The 16084-nt window shown below is 44.9% G+C and overlaps 1 protein-coding gene across 3 annotated transcripts in view; it reads right to left on the minus strand.

The window, feature by feature from the left end:
• The window catches only part of SEC16B (SEC16 homolog B, endoplasmic reticulum export factor), a 327501-nt gene that overhangs the window by 36347 nt on the left and 275070 nt on the right, over positions 1–16084 (minus strand). The window lies entirely within an intron of this gene.

Raw genomic sequence — 16084 nt, forward strand, 5'->3', positions numbered from 1 at the left:
GAAGCTCTGCCCCTTCAATGGCACGCAGTCTTCCCGCTTTTTTATACTGGCTGAGGAATCTGGTGCTTAAATGGAGAAAACCGTTTTAAGGCTGTTGTGCCAGTATGGTTCCTGTGTACAGTGTACGAGGACGCAGTTGTGTACTGTGTCCGGATATGCATTCCACCCCGTTTAGAAGCCATGCGTCTCCGTACCCTCATGTCGCCATGATGGCCAGCACCCCGCTAGCCGGGACGCCGGCTCAGTACTCACCACTTTTCATTCTTCTGGCTCTGTTAGGGGTGGCATCGTGCTGCAGGACTGTACGCTCGCCGTGATGGGCTTGCGAATGGATCCCTCAGGAGCTCAGTGTCCTGTCAGAGGGGAACGGGACCATTAACCCTTCAAGAGGTTGGGCCGTTCCCCTTCCTAAGTCCCACGAAGCAGGCAGGCTGGTGCCATCCAGCCCTGCCTGAAAATAACAAACATATAAAATAAATGCAGGAAACCCTTCAGGAGCTTCCTTCAGCATGACCGGCTCCTTCGGGCACATTTTCTAAACTGAGTCTAGTAGGAGGGGCATAGAGGGAAGAGCCAGACCACACTATCAAATTCTTAAAGTACCCATGGCTCCTAGTGGACCCGTCTATACCCCATGGTACTAAATGGACCCCAGTATCCTCTAGGAACGTAAGATATATATATATATATATATATATATATATGTGGAGGGTGCACTTATTTAGGTGAGTTATTCTGTATTATGTATTGTCTGATGAAGGTGCCGTAATAAAGTGGCACTGAAACGTTACTACAAACTGCTTATCTGAGCCGTGATTTATCCAATAGTCCAGGAGTGCCGCACCAGGATATTTGTGTGGATGCTTGCTACGTGAGGGCACCCGGACAGGTACTGTGATTAGAAGGAGAGCCGGACCATACGGACATATATATATATATATATATATATATATATATATATAAAATAAGAATTTACTTACCGATAATTCTATTTCTCATAGTCCGTAGTGGATGCTGGGGACTCCGTAAGGACCATGGGGAATAGCGGCTCCGCAGGAGACTGGGCACATCTAAAGAAAGCTTTAGGACTATCTGGTGTGCACTGGCTCCTCCCCCTATGACCCTCCTCCAAGCCTCAGTTAGGATACTGTGCCCGGACGAGCGTACACAATAAGGAAGGATTTTGAATCCCGGGTAAGACTCATACCAGCCACACCAATCACACCGTATAACCTGTGATCTGAACCCAGTTAACAGCATGATAACAGATGAGCCTCTGAAAGATGGCTCACAACAATAATAACCCGATTTTTGTAACAATAACTATGTACAAGTATTGCAGACAATCCGCACTTGGGATGGGCGCCCAGCATCCACTACGGACTATGAGAAATAGAATTATCGGTAAGTAAATTCTTATTTTCTCTAACGTCCTAAGTGGATGCTGGGGACTCCGTAAGGACCATGGGGATTATACCAAAGCTCCCAAATGGGCGGGAGAGTGCGGATGACTCTGCAGCACCAAATGAGAGAACTCCAGGTCCTCCTCAGCCAGGATATCAATTTTGTAGAATTTTACAAACGTATTTGCTCCTGACCAAGTAGCTGCTCGGCAAAGTTGTAAAGCCGAGACCCCTCGGGCAGCCGCCCAAGATGAGCCCACCTTCCTTGTGGAGTGGGCATTTACAGATTTTTGGCTGTGGCAGGCCTGCCACAGAATGTGCAAGCTGAATTGTACTACAAATCCAACGAGCAATAGTCTGCTTAGAAGCAGGAGCACCCAGCTTGTTGGGTGCACACAGGATAAACAGCGAGTCAGATTTCCTGACTCCAGCCGTCCTGGAAACATATATTTTCAGGGCACTGACAACGTCTAGCAACTTGGAGGCCTCCAAGTCCCTAGTAGCCGCAGGCACCACCAATAGGTTGGTTCAGGTGAGACGCTGAAACCACCTTGGGGAGAAACTGAGGACGAGGTCTCAATTCCGCCCTGTCCGAATGGAAAATCAGATAAGGGCTTTTTCAGGATAAAGCCGCCAATTCTGACACGCGCCTGGCCCAGGCCAGGGCCAACAGCATGACCACTTTCCATGTGAGATATTTTAACTCCACAGATTTAAGTGGTTCAAACCAATGTGACTTTTGGAACCCAAAGCTACATTGAGATCCCAAAGTGCCACTGGAGGCACAAAAGGAGGCTGTATATGCAGTACCCCTTTTACAAACGTCTGAACTTCAGGGACTGAAGCTAGTTCTTTTTGGAAGAAAATTGACAGGGCCGAAATTTGAACCTTAATGGACCCCAATTTCAGGCCCATAGACACTCCTGTTTGCAGGAAATGTAGGAATCGACCCAGTTGAATTTCCTCCGTCGGGCCTTACTGGCCTCGCACCACGCAACATATTTTCGCCAATTGCGGTGATAATGTTTTTGCGGTTACATCCTTCCTGGCTTTGATCAGGATAGGGATGACTTCATCCGGAATGCCTTTTTTCCTTCAGGATCCGGCGTTCAACCGCCATGCCGTCAAACGCAGCCGCGGTAAGTCTTGGAACAGACAGGGTCCTTGCTGGAGCAGGTCCCTTCTTAGATGTAGAGGCCACGGATCCTCCGTGAGCATCTCTTGAAGTTCCGGTTACCAAGTCCTTCTTGGCCAATCCGGCACCACGAATATAGTGCTTACTCCTCTCCATCTTATCAATCTCAGTACCTTGGGTATGAGAGGCAGAGGAGGGAACACATACCCTGACTGGTACACCCACGGTGTTACCAGAGCGTCTACAGCTTATTGCCTGAGGGTTCCTGGACCTGGCGCAATACCTGTCGAGTTTTTAATCATGTGGAAGACTTCTGGGTGAAGTCCCCACTCTCCCGGGTGGAGGTCGTGCTGAGGAAGTCTGCTTCCCAGTTGTCCACTCCCGGAATGAATACTGCTGACAGTGCTATCACATGATTTTCCGCCCAGCGAAGAATCCTTGCAGCTTCTGCCATTGCCCTCCTGCTTCTTGTGCCACCCTGTCTGTTTACGTGGGTGACTGCTGTGATGTTGTCCGACTGGATCAACACCGGCTGACCTTGAAGCAGAGGTCTTGCTAAGCTTAGAGCATTGTAAATGTCCCTTAGCTTCAGGATATTTATGTGAAGTGATGTCTCCAGGCTTGACCATAAGCCCTGGATATTCCTTCCCTGTGTGACTGCTCCCCAGCCTCGCAGGCTGGCATCCGTGGTCACCAGGACCCAGTCCTGAATGCCTAATCTGCGGCCCTCTAGAAGATGAGCACTCTGCAACCACCACAGGAGGGACACCCTTGTCCTTGGTGACAGGGTTATCCGCTGATGCATCTGAAGATGCGATCCGGACCATTTGTCCAGCAGGTCCCACTGGAAAGTTCTTGCGTGGAATCTGCCGAATGGGATTGCTTCGTAGGAAGCCACCATTTTACCCAGAACCCTTGTGCATTGATGCACTGAGACTTGGCTCGGTTTTAGGAGGTTCCTGACTAGCTCGGATAACTCCCTGGCTTTCTCCTCCGGGAGAAACACCTTTTTCTGGACTGTGTCCAGGATCATCCCTAGGAACAGAAGACACGTCGTCGGAACCAGGTGCGATTTTGGAATATTGAGAATCCAATCGTGCTGCCGCAACACTACCTGAGATAGTGCTACACCGACCTCCAACTGTTCCCTGGATCTTACCCTTATCAGGGAATTGTCCAAGGAAGGGATAACTAAAATTCACTTCCTTCTAAGGAATATCATCATTTCGGCCATTACCTTGGTAAAGACCCGGGGTGCCGTGTACCATCCATACGGCAGCGTCTGAACTGATAGTGACAGTTCTGTACCATAAACCTGAGGTACCCTTGGTGAGAAGGGTACATTTTGACATGAAGGTAAGCATCCTTGATGTCCCGAGACATCATGTAGTCCCCTTCTTCCAGGTTCGCAATCACTGCTCTGAGTGACTCAATCTTGAATTTGAACCTCTGTACGTAAGTGTTCAAAGATTTTAGATTTAGAATCGGTCTCACCGAGCCGTCCGGCTTCGGTACCACAACAGTGTGGAATAATACCCCGTTCCCTGTTGCAGGAGGGGTATCTTGATTATCACCTGCTGGGAATACAGCTTGTGAATGGCTTCCAAAACTGTCTCCCTGTCAGAAGGAGACATCGGTAAAGCCGACTTTAGGAAACGGCGAGGGGGAGACGTCTCGAATTCTAATTTGTACCCCTGAGATATCACCTGAAGGATCCAGGGGTCTACTTGCGAGTGAGCCCACTGCGCGCTGAAATTCATTGAGACGGGCCCCCCACCGTGCCTGATTCTGCTTGTAAAGCCCCAGCGTATACTGAGGGCTTGGCAGAGGCGGGAGAGGGTTTCTGTTCCTGGGAACTGGCTGATTTCTGCAGCCTTTTTCCTCTCCCTCTGTCACGGGGCAGAAATGAGGAACCTTTTTCCCGCTTGTCCACGAAAAGACTGCGCCTGATAATACGGCGTCTTCTCATGTTGAGAGGCGACCTGGGGTACAAACGTGGAATTCCCAGCTGTTGCCGTGGCCACCAGGTCTGAAAGACCGACCCCAAATAACTCCTCCCTTAATAAAGCAATACTTCCAAATGCCGTTTGGAATACGCATCACCTGACCACTGACGTGTCCATAACCCTCTACTGGTAGAAATGGACAACGCGCTTAGACTTGATGCCAGTCGGCAAATATTCCGCTGTGCATCACGCATATATAAAAATGCATCTTTTAAATGCTCTATAGGCAAAAATATACTGTCCCTATCTAGGGTATCAATATTTTCAGTCAGGGAATCCGACCACGCCAACCCAGCACTGCACATCCAGGCTGAGGCGATTGCTGGTCGCAGTATAACACCAGTATGTGTGTAAATACCTTTTAGGATACCCTCCTGCTTTCTATCAGCAGGATCCTTAAGGGCGGCCATCTCAGGCGAAAGTAGAGCCCTTACAAGCGTGTGAGCGCTTTATCCCCCCTAGGGGGTGTTTCCCAACGCACCCTAACCTCTGGCGGGAAAGGATATAATGCCAATAACATTTTAGAAATTATCCGTTGTTATCGGGGGAAACCAACGCATCATCACACACCTCATTTAATTTCTCAGATTCAGGAAAACTACAGGTAGTTTTTCCTCACCGAACATAATACCCCTTTTTTGGTGGTACTCGTATTATCAGAAATGTGTAAAACATTTTTCATTGCCTCAATCATGTAACGTGTGGCCCTACTGGAAGTCACATTCGTCTCTTCACCGTCGACACTGGAGTCAGTATCCGTGTCGGCGTCTATATCTGCCATCTGAGGTAACGGGCGCTTTAGAGCCCCTGACGGCCTATGAGACGTCTGGACAGGCACAAGCTGAGTAGCCGGCTGTCTCATGTCAACCACTGTCTTTTATACAGAGCTGACACTGTCACGTAATTCCTTCCAACAGTTCATCCACTCAGGTGTCGACCCCCTAGGGGGTGACATCACTATTACAGGCAATCTGCTCCGTCTCCACATCATTTTTCTCCTCATACATGTCGACACAAAAGTACCGACATACAGCACACACACAGGGAATGCTCTGATAGAGGACAGGACCCCACTAGCCCTTTGGGGAGACAGAGGGAGAGTTTGCCAGCACACACCAGAGCGCTATATATATACAGGGATAACCTTATATAAGTGTTTTTCCCCTTATAGCTGCTGTATAGTTAATACTGCGCCTAATTAGTGCCCCCCTCTCTTTTTTTAACCCTTTCTGTAGTGTAGTGACTGCAGGGGAGAGACAGGGAGCTTCCCTCCAACGGAGCTGTGAGGGAAAATGGCGCCAGTGTGCTGAGGAGATAGGCTCCGCCCCTTTTTCGCGGACTTTTCTCCTGCTTTTTTATGGATTCTGGCAGGGGTTAAATGCATCCATATAGCCCAGGAGCTATATGTGATGCATTTTTTTGCCATCCAAGGTGTTTTTATTGCGTCTCAGGGCGCCCCCCCCCCCCCCCCCCCCAGCGCCCTGCACCCTCAGTGACCGAAGTGTGAAGTGTGGAAGAAATGTTATACCAGCGCTGGCTGATTAGATGAATCAGTTAGAATTTGTATTAAAACTATAATAATAATAAAAATGATAATAAGGATGGTTTACTCTGTGTAAAAAGGTCACAATTTATTTAACATGACATATGTAACAAATCTAAAAGAAAGGAATTCCTATAGCCACTAGGTGGCGATAAAATTTCAATATATCTTGTCTGGATAAAATTTCATAGGTTCTCCTGTGTTAGAATTGTCCATTCCCAAAGGCTAGGACGACTTCCCTTTATGCATTCACTGTATGGGTAAATAATTACCAGATCGCCCCGTTGGTATGCATCAGCGTTGGAACAAGTCCTTTAGTCGCTGTAGGGGTATCGTAGACCGATTTGATGATAAGGTCCAGTGATGGAAGAAACGTCCAAATTGTACCAAGGAATGACACGGCTTAGCGGGCCGGTTTGGAGAACAAGATCCAGGCAGATGATTATGCTGAAGTCCCAGTGGACAGGATAGGCTCAACGCGTTTCACTGGTAAGATGCATACCAACGGGGCGATCTGGTAATTATTTACCCATACAGTGAATGCATAAAGGGAAGTCGTCCTAGCCTTTGGGAATGGACAATTCTAACACAGGAGAACCTATGAAATTTTATCCAGACAAGATATATTGAAATTTTATCGCCACCTAGTGGCTATAGGAATTCCTTTCTTTTAGATTTGTTACATATGTCATGTTAAATAAATTGTGACCTTTTTACACAGAGTAAACCATCCTTATTATCATTTTTATTATTATTATTATAGTTTTAATACAAATTCTAACTGATTCATCTATTCAGCCAGCGCTGGTATAACATTTCTTCTATTATTTAGTTTTGAGGAACTGACCTTCCTCCTACCTGCTGCTGTTGGTTGCGCACCTGCATATTTATTACCTGAAGTGTGAAGTGTGCTGAGAGCAATGGCGCACAGCTGCAGTGCTGTGCGCTACCTTGTTGAAGACAGGACGTCTTCTGCCGCCGATTTTCCGGACCTCTTCTGCCTTCTGGCTCTGTAAGGGGGCCGGCGGCGCGGCTCTGGGACCCATCCAAGCTGGGCCTGTGATCGTCCCTCTGGAGCTAATGTCCAGTAGCCTAAGAAGCCCAATCCACTCTGCACGCAGGTGAGTTCGCTTCTTCTCCCCTTAGTCCCTCGATGCAGTGAGCCTGTTGCCAGCAGGTCTCACTGAAAATAAAAAACCTAATCTAAAACTTTCACTAAGAAGCTCAGGAGAGCCCCTAGTGTGCACCCTTCTCGTTCGGGCACAGAGATCTAACTGAGGCTTGGAGGAGGGTCATAGGGGGAGGAGCCAGTGCACACCAGATAGTCCTAAAGCTTTCTTTAGATGTGCCCAGTCTCCTGCGGAGCCGCTATTCCCCATGGTCCTTACGGAGTCCCCAGCATCCACTTAGGACGTTAGAGAAATATATATAGCAGAATTGTTAACCACTTGCCTGGTGTGGTCATATCAGCATACCCTCCATTATGACCCATTCCACCTGCCACCCTAATCACTGACAAACATCGCTGCCAGTTAGTGTGGCCCCCCTATTTGAATTTTGGACTACACTGCAGCCCCACCCCTGCAATTGCTATAGGAGTCTCGCAGTAAGGAATGCTGGCAGCCAGAAGACCGACAGTGGCATCCCGATGCTCAGAATCCCAACATGGGTGCAGTTAGTATACTAAACATCTACTTGTACCCCCCTAACCCTCCCTACCCAATGTCTATCCATCACCCGCCATCCCCCCCTCACCCCACAGCCTAACTAAAAGAATTAATTCCTATGGGAATTTATAAGGTGATTGTCGGCTGTGAATAGTCGCAGCCTGGCACCCCATGCAGCATGCTGCTTCGCAGTAAAATGAGCCTAGCTACATATGTACCATGGCACTAGCATGGCAGAGTACGACCTCCCGCAGCATCCAGCTCCCCCATTTATTGCTATGGTAGTGGAATGCTCCCTCTACCACTGCTGCCTGCACTAAAAGATCTACGGGTAGTGGGAGCATAGCTTCCCACTACCGCTAACGATTAACCTCTGGCAGCTCCCTGTTCTATGGTAGCGGAAGCATCGCTCCCCGCTCCTATACCCAGCTTCCGAGGGCTGTGCGGGAGCGTGCTTATGTATGTTTCTGCTACCATACGCTATGCCGCAGCAATCAGCCTGCAATGCGTTCAACAAATTAGGCGGACACATCTGTAGGGGACAGTTCTTCCTGCAGCCCAGGCTCAGGTGGTTACAGAAGCTGCGGCTTCCTTTCGCTCCCCTTGCCACAGTCACTGCTGTGATCGCCTACAAGCCTGGGCTGACTGCATTTTTTCTTTTTCTTTTTTAGCTGTATAAAAAGCCATTTTTCAAAAAGTGCCCCAAAATTGTTGATTTGTTAAATGATTATGTTAATAATAGCTGTTAACACTTATTCTGTATAATTTTATTAACAAATCTGCATATATGATAATAAAATTATACTGAATCGGATAAATTGCTATTATTACCATAATCTGATTTGTTTTTTAAAAATTGACAATTTTGGGGACATTTTTGGAAAAATATTATCCAGTTAAGTGGGTTAGGAGCACCATGGCTAAGGATTATTAAACATCTATGTCGTCTTGTGAGAAATCTCAGATGGGTTCAGCTATATAAATAGCTCAGGAGATTCAAGTTAATTGCAAAATAGATTCTGAGCCAATCTGCCCATATGTGAATGTTTCGGTAAAAAGTACGTACATTATATTTATGGAAGGCCTACTTATTCATGGCACAATCCATGCGATGACATATAACATGTTAGTATCTGTGTTTTGCATGAGCAGCTACATATCAACTATTAGATTTGATTTCTTTAAATCTATTAATTAAATTAAAATACAGAAGCAGCAGCTTTTGTGATAGTCCATCATGTTTATCTAAAAACATCCTATTAATAATACATAAATAATAAAGATATCCAAGATAAGAGATATATTGGGGCAGATGTATTAACCTGGAGAAGGGATAAAGAAGTGATAACGCGCTAGCCAATCATTACAGATTTTAAAAATGACAGGAGCTGATTGGCTGGTGCATTATCACCTTCCACTTATCACTGCGCTATCACTTCTTTCTCCCTTCTCCAGGCTTAATACATCTGCCCCATAGTTTTCTATGCACAATAATTATGTTATGGGTACCAATGTTTTTCTTTATTCCTTTTCTCTCTAGGGCATCACAATGACTCCATAGATTGTTCTACCAAGGTAAAAAGAAGTTTATGATATCCCAACAAGGGGTTCCCTTCTGGTGTTTCGATTCTCATCCACAGCCCAAAGGTATATTTGTTGGATAATTGGCATTTGACTAACCAGGTCCTGGTGTGAGTGTGTGTATGCCTGCAGTACAGAAGCTAGAACGCAAGCTTCTTTGTGCCTAAATAAAGTTGTATAATTATACAAAGCTGTGGAATGTGCATCTCCTGTGCCAGGTAGAACAAAGACTTTTGAGAACTTCATTTAACAAGACATGACTGCAGCAGGGAGAATTTATTTTAACCCTAGAAATATATACAGTATCACATTAAGCAATACATGAATCTATATGAGGAGAATCATATAAGCTTAAGTCCTTGCATATGGTTAATTAAAATGAAAATAAATTTGTGTTAGCTATCCTATAAGAGATTAATCAAAACAATGTCTTGCAACAAAGGGCATGATTCAGAGATTGACGCAGGTCATATAGCAGCTACGTCTTTGGATGCAGCTGCTGTATGAAAATATGCTAATGCAGCAGTAGGTGTCTACTACTGGCTTCTCTGATCCACTGCCAGAGTCAAAGACGCAGCACTGGATCATCTGCTTGAAGATCAGCCATCTGAGTAACCCTCAGGGTACTCAGGGTGGTTGGTATTTTCACGCTGTCAGGGTCAGTGCGTCATAGTTTAGCGTGTGTTTGTTAGACAGTGGATCACTCTGCGGTCTGTCTCCATTCCCAGCACTAGAGGCAGCTTCCCTGCTCTAGTGTTTCCCCTCCTAGTGTCAGCTCAGTGCAGGAGGAGGTGCTTAGTGCACAGTCTGAGAGAGTTCTTCCTGGGAGAGACAACTGAACCGACGTGCAGCTTCTGAGTGTGTGACCTTGTCTACGCCACAGCCGCACCCTGTGTGTACTGAGATGCTGTGTTACCGCTGTACTGCTTCACATGTATACTGTGAGTTCCTGCTGCTGCAGAACATCTTCTATATACTACAAGCTGTTATCTCTGTTGTATGAATAAACCAATCATCCTATTTAAGTGCTGTTGTGTGGAATAACATCCCTATCCGACACCGCAACACTCAGGTTATGGGCCCAGGACCCCTAGTTAGAAAGGCATTCTAAAACAGAGGTACATAAGAAATAAAAGTGCAGCTGATTAAAGAAGGAGTACTTTTATTAAATATAGAGAAGCATGTACAGTACAGAAAACAGCGTGAAATTTACAAAGCTATAAGGCTCAGAGAATTACACAACGTGGAAATTTGCCATGGAGCTACAGCTTAAGCGGGAAAAGTTGTGGAAAGTCACAATTGAGCCAGGAGCAGGCCTAAACCCAGTTGAAGTGGATAGAGCCATCAGGATGATAGGCTTGGCCACGGAACAACACGTCAACTCCATTATCAGCGGAAAAGTGTCAGCAAAAGACATGTGGGCAGCTCTGCAAATGGCGTATGAGGACAAAGGTCTGATGAGAAGAATAAACTTGAGGTGTATGCTGTACATGACAAAGTTAATTGCCTGTAAGGACATGAACAATTACATTGATAAAATACTGTCAATAGCTCAGCAGTTGGCATCTGTGGGGGCACAGGTGGACAACGAGGAAGTGGTGATGGTGATGTTACAAAATCTGACACCAAAATTAAATTTCCTGGTAGTAGCTTTGGAGTCTAACGATACCAAGCTGACAACAGAAGTTGTAAGAGCCAAGCTGCTGCAGTTCTAAGAACGTATTCCTGTGCTGAGGGATCTGCCTTATTCACAAAAGGTACTAAGTCCAGAAAGCTCAAGTTCAAACGTTTTATATGTCACAAAGTGACAGACTGAGAAATTGCAGTGGTACACAGAAGAAGCGTGACAAACCAAATGAGTCTGCATTGAATGTAGCAGATTGTCACAAGAAGGATTGCTGGTACATGGATTTGGGGGCCACACGGTATTTCAGTTGTAATCAGGAATGGATCAATTCACTGGCAGCATGTGAACCCATTACAGTAAAAGGGATTGGAGACAAAGTCCTTACTGCTTCAAAATTTGGGACAATAACAGTGCGTCTAAGAATTAAAGGTGAAACAGTTATTATGGACATCCAATACGTCTTGTTCGTGCCAGAATTGGGAAGCAATCTCATTGCTATAAGCATCCTGGAGAAAAAGGGTTACAGAGTCCAGTTTGCAAAGGGCAAATGTATGGTGCAAAATGAGAAAGGGACTGTAATTGATTCAGCAACCCTGTGCAACCAACTGTATGTCCTGGCCACCAAGCAGTGTTCTGCAATGGCGGCCTCTGATTCAAACCAGTCGATGGAGCTGTGGCACAGACGCCTAGGCCATCTGGGATATGACAACATCCAGAAATTACTAAATGGAATTGCAACTGGTATCACTATGAGTAAAATTAAGAGACCTTTGTGTGAGAGTTGTATAAAAGGAAAGCAGATTTGCGCCCCATTTCCTAAGTATACTAGTAAAGCAGAAATACCAGTAGCCCTAGTGCATACTGACGTATGTGGTCCGATGAAGATGGAGATGGAATCAATGAGTGGCTACAGGTATTTTATAACATTTATTGATGATGCCACAAGGATGACACATGTATATTTCATGAAAGCTAAAAGTGAAGTTGTCAATAAATTTGTGGAATACAAGAACCTAGTGGAGACTCAGACGGGTCTGAAATTAAAAGTATTGAGATCCGCCAATGGCAGAGAGTATGACAACAGAGTTTTAGCACAGTTCTTTAAAAAATATGGTATACAGCATCAACTAACAATTGATTGTATGCCAGAAAAAAACGGTGTGAGTGAGCGTGCAAATCGTACAATTGTTGAGAGACCACGGACTATGTTGAGTGACGCAGGCCTGGGGGAAAAGCTTTTGGGTGGAAGCAGTGTCTACTGCAGTGTATCTTAAAAACCGTGCACCCACAGTAGCCGTAAAAGGTAAAACACCACTGGAGGTGTGGTCCAAAAAAATTCCAGCTGTCAATAATCTCTGCATCTTCGGTAGTAAAGCTTATGCACATATACCTAAGGAGAAAAGACGGAAATGACATCCAAAGTCAGTGGAATGTATTATGGTAGGATACTGTGAAGAAAGCAAAGGATACAGGCTTTGGGACATTACAAACAAACGTCTTCTAAAGTCTGGAGATGTGGAATTCCATGAGACAGCACCAATTACTGGAACAGTGGAACAAGAATCACAGCAACAATATGTATCACTGGATGTACAGACACCAGAAAGTGTGTCTGAACCTGAAAGTGTTAATGCGGATACCCAATCAGGAAACAAGAGTTCCATGAGGAGCAATAAAGGTGTTCCATCCAAAAGATACAGTGAGGAATATGCAAATATAGCTTACTGTGAACATCCAAAATATACAGGAAGCAAAATCAAGTAGCAACTGGAAAGAATGGAAGTCAGCAATAGATACAGAGCTGTCAGTTCCGGATGATAACAGAACATGGACTGTAGTTGACAGGCCGAAAAACCATAAGACAATCAAGAACAAGTGGGTCTTTTGCAGAAAATTGACTGTGGACGGGACTATTGCTCATTATAAAGCCCGCCTGGTTGCTATAGGATACACACAAAAATCCAGGATCGACTATGGATAGATCTTTTCACCTGTTGCAAGGTACAGCACTTTGAGTATAGTCATTGCCATTGCTACACTTTATAATATATTGTGATATCAGTTAGACTTTGATTCTGCATTCCTAAATGGAGAGTTAATTGAGGAGATTTATAGGTAACATTATGATGAGAGTATGTTCCAAGAGAGAAAAGTTTGCCTCTTAAAGAAATCTTTGTATGGCCTAAAGCAAAGTGGTCATTGTTGGTATGTAAAGCTGGATGCTGTACTGCTAGAGATGAACTTTGTTAGGTCAGGGACTGATCACTGCTTATATCACAAAACTATAGAAGAAAAAGTGGTTCATTATAGTTGTGTATGTAGATGATCTATTGCTAGCAGGTCAAGAAGAGCACATTACTGATGTAAAACAGCAGCTGAAACACAGATTTAAGCTAAAGGATTTAGGCCCTGCAAATCATTTGTTAGGCATGAGAATTGTACAAAACCTGAAAGATGGGACTGTTACAATTGAGCAACAGACATATATTGAAGCAATACTTTGCAAGTATGGAATGTCTGATGCAAAACCGGTCAGCACTCCTATTGACAAAAGCATAAAGATGGTAAAGGCCATGTCACCCATTAGCCAGGAGGAGATAGAGGAATGAGAGAGATTCCTAATCAAAATGCTGTTGGTAGCTTGATGTATGCAAGTATTGGGACTCGCCCCGACATCACACATGCAGTGAGTTGGACAAGCCAGTTTACAATTAACCCTGAGAGGCAACACTGCATTGCAGTCAAAAGAATCTTAAGCTACTTAAAAGGTACAAGTTCATCAAAGTTGGTGTTTACAAAGTCAAAAGGTACGACTTTGGAAGTTTTCTGTGATGCCGATTGGGGATCAGATGAGGATGATCATTATTCCTACTCGGGATACTTGTTCATTTTGGCAAGCGCAGCCATCAGCTAGGCAAGCAGAAAGCAGCCCACTGTTACTCTATCCACCACTGAGGGGTAGCACATGGCACTTACAGAAACAACAAAAGAAACTTTATGGATAAAGGAGACTTTAGGGGGTATTCAATTGTTTGAAAAGTCAGTCGGGTGTCCGTTTTTTCCTATCTAATAGACAGGAAAAAACAGACACCCAACCAACTTTTCAAACAATTGAATTCCTCCCATTATGTGAGCTTAGCCTTCTTTACCACAGTGAGACTATCCACATTACGTGTGATAACAAGGGAGCAATTGATTTGTCTTCCAGCACCAAGCATTATGGACAGTCCAAACACATTGCCATTAGACATCACTTTATCCATGAGTTAGTGGAAAACAAGTCTAGCAATGTGAATTACATAGCAAGTGAGAGCAATGCTGCTGATATGTTGACAAAGGGACTGACATCACAGTTGCTGAATATGTTCATGACAAAATGTGTTAAAATAAAGTACTAAATTGCGCTAAAAATGGGATTTATGAGCAGCTCAGTTAAAGGTACTCATATAATGTAAAAATAAAAAGAGCGCTTGATATATGTGAATATGTGTATGCGCAAAACCTGTGAAAGAAAAAGATTAATAAAAATGTTTACAGCTCTTTTTGGACTAATTAAGGATTGGGTTGCAGTTCAGCCAAAAAGATGAGGATACCTATCTAACCCTATCTAAATACTCGTCAGTCCGTTAGTTGTTAGTAAACGAGTATATTGAGGAGTATCTTACCCCTGTAATACTTGCTTTGAACAGCGGCTCCGGCACCCGTAGCACACGGTGCTCACTCTCCACTGCTTCTGTTATGTATACGGCTGACGGCTTCTGATTAGCGGCTTGATGGCTGGCGGCTGGGCGGCTGTAATTAGCGGCTAGCAGGCGGCTTGTTCCCCGTCTGTGTCACAGTCTGATTTCCCAAATTCAGTGCAGAGTATGGGCTCCTTAATACTGTGCACTGAATTTGGGAAATCAGACTGTGACACGGACGGGGAACAGGGGTAAGATACTCCTCAATATACTCGTTTACGAACTACTAACGGACTGACGAGTATTTAGATAGGGTTAGATAGGTATCCTCATCTTTTTGGCTGAACTGCAACCCAATCCTTAATTAGTCCAAAAAGGGCTGTAAACATTTTTATTAATCTTTTTCTTTCACAGGTTTTGCGCATACACATATTCACATATATTAAGCGCTCTTTTTATTTTTACATTACATGACAAAATGTGGACTGGAATACTTTTGAGAAATGTTGATTTGTTTTACTGTTTGCTTACCATGCTTTATTAATGTTTTTTTGGTTACAGGAAAACTTTATTGAGAAATGTTTTGATAAAGTGTTATGCAAATGTATGTAACCGGTGACAGCCTTGAGTGAGAGGGGATATTAGACAGTGGATCACTCTGCGGTCTGTCTCCGTTCCCAGCACTAGAGGCAGCTTCCCTGCTCTAGTGTTTTCCCCTCCTAGTGTTAGCTCAGTGCAGGAGGAGGTGCTTAGTGCACAGTCTGAGAGAGTTCTTCCTGGGAGAGACAACTGCACTGACATGCAGCTTCTGCTCTCCTGAGTGTGTGACCTTGTCTACCCTGCAGCCACACCTTGTGTGTATACAGTCGCATCCTGTGTGTACTGAGACACTGTGTCACCGCTGTACTGCTTCACATGTATACTGTGAGTTCCTGCTGCTGCAGAACATCTATATTCTATAAGCTGTTATCTCTGTTGTATGAATAAAGCAATCATCCTGGTTAAGTGCCGTTGTGTGGACTAACATGCCTATCTGACACCACAACACTCTGCCAACAGTGTTACCGGTGGGGTTTGGGGGTAAGGTCACAAGCAAATGTACAAGACGAGGAGGCAAGATATAGTTCCTTCGCATGTGCTAGTCAGAATGGTTAAGGTTATGTAGGAACCAGTTATAGATTGAAAAGTAACTGAATCTGATGGGAGTTTGGCATTCATGCTCTTGGTTCCATGCACGGTGCCAGGGGTTTTCATGCTCAGGGTGTCATGCTCGTTGCCAGGGGTTTCATGCACTAGGTGATATGCTTTTTGCCAGGTGTATCATGTGCTGGGTGTCAAGCTCGTTGCCAGGGGTTTCATGCACTGGGTGTCATGCTCGTTGCTAGGGGGTAATGGTTGTTGCCAAAGATTTCATGAGCTGGGTGTTGTGCTTGGTACCAGGG

The sequence above is a fragment of the Pseudophryne corroboree genome, chromosome 9, assembly GCF_028390025.1.
Source record: "Pseudophryne corroboree isolate aPseCor3 chromosome 9, aPseCor3.hap2, whole genome shotgun sequence".
Taxonomy (NCBI): Eukaryota; Metazoa; Chordata; class Amphibia; order Anura; family Myobatrachidae; genus Pseudophryne; species Pseudophryne corroboree.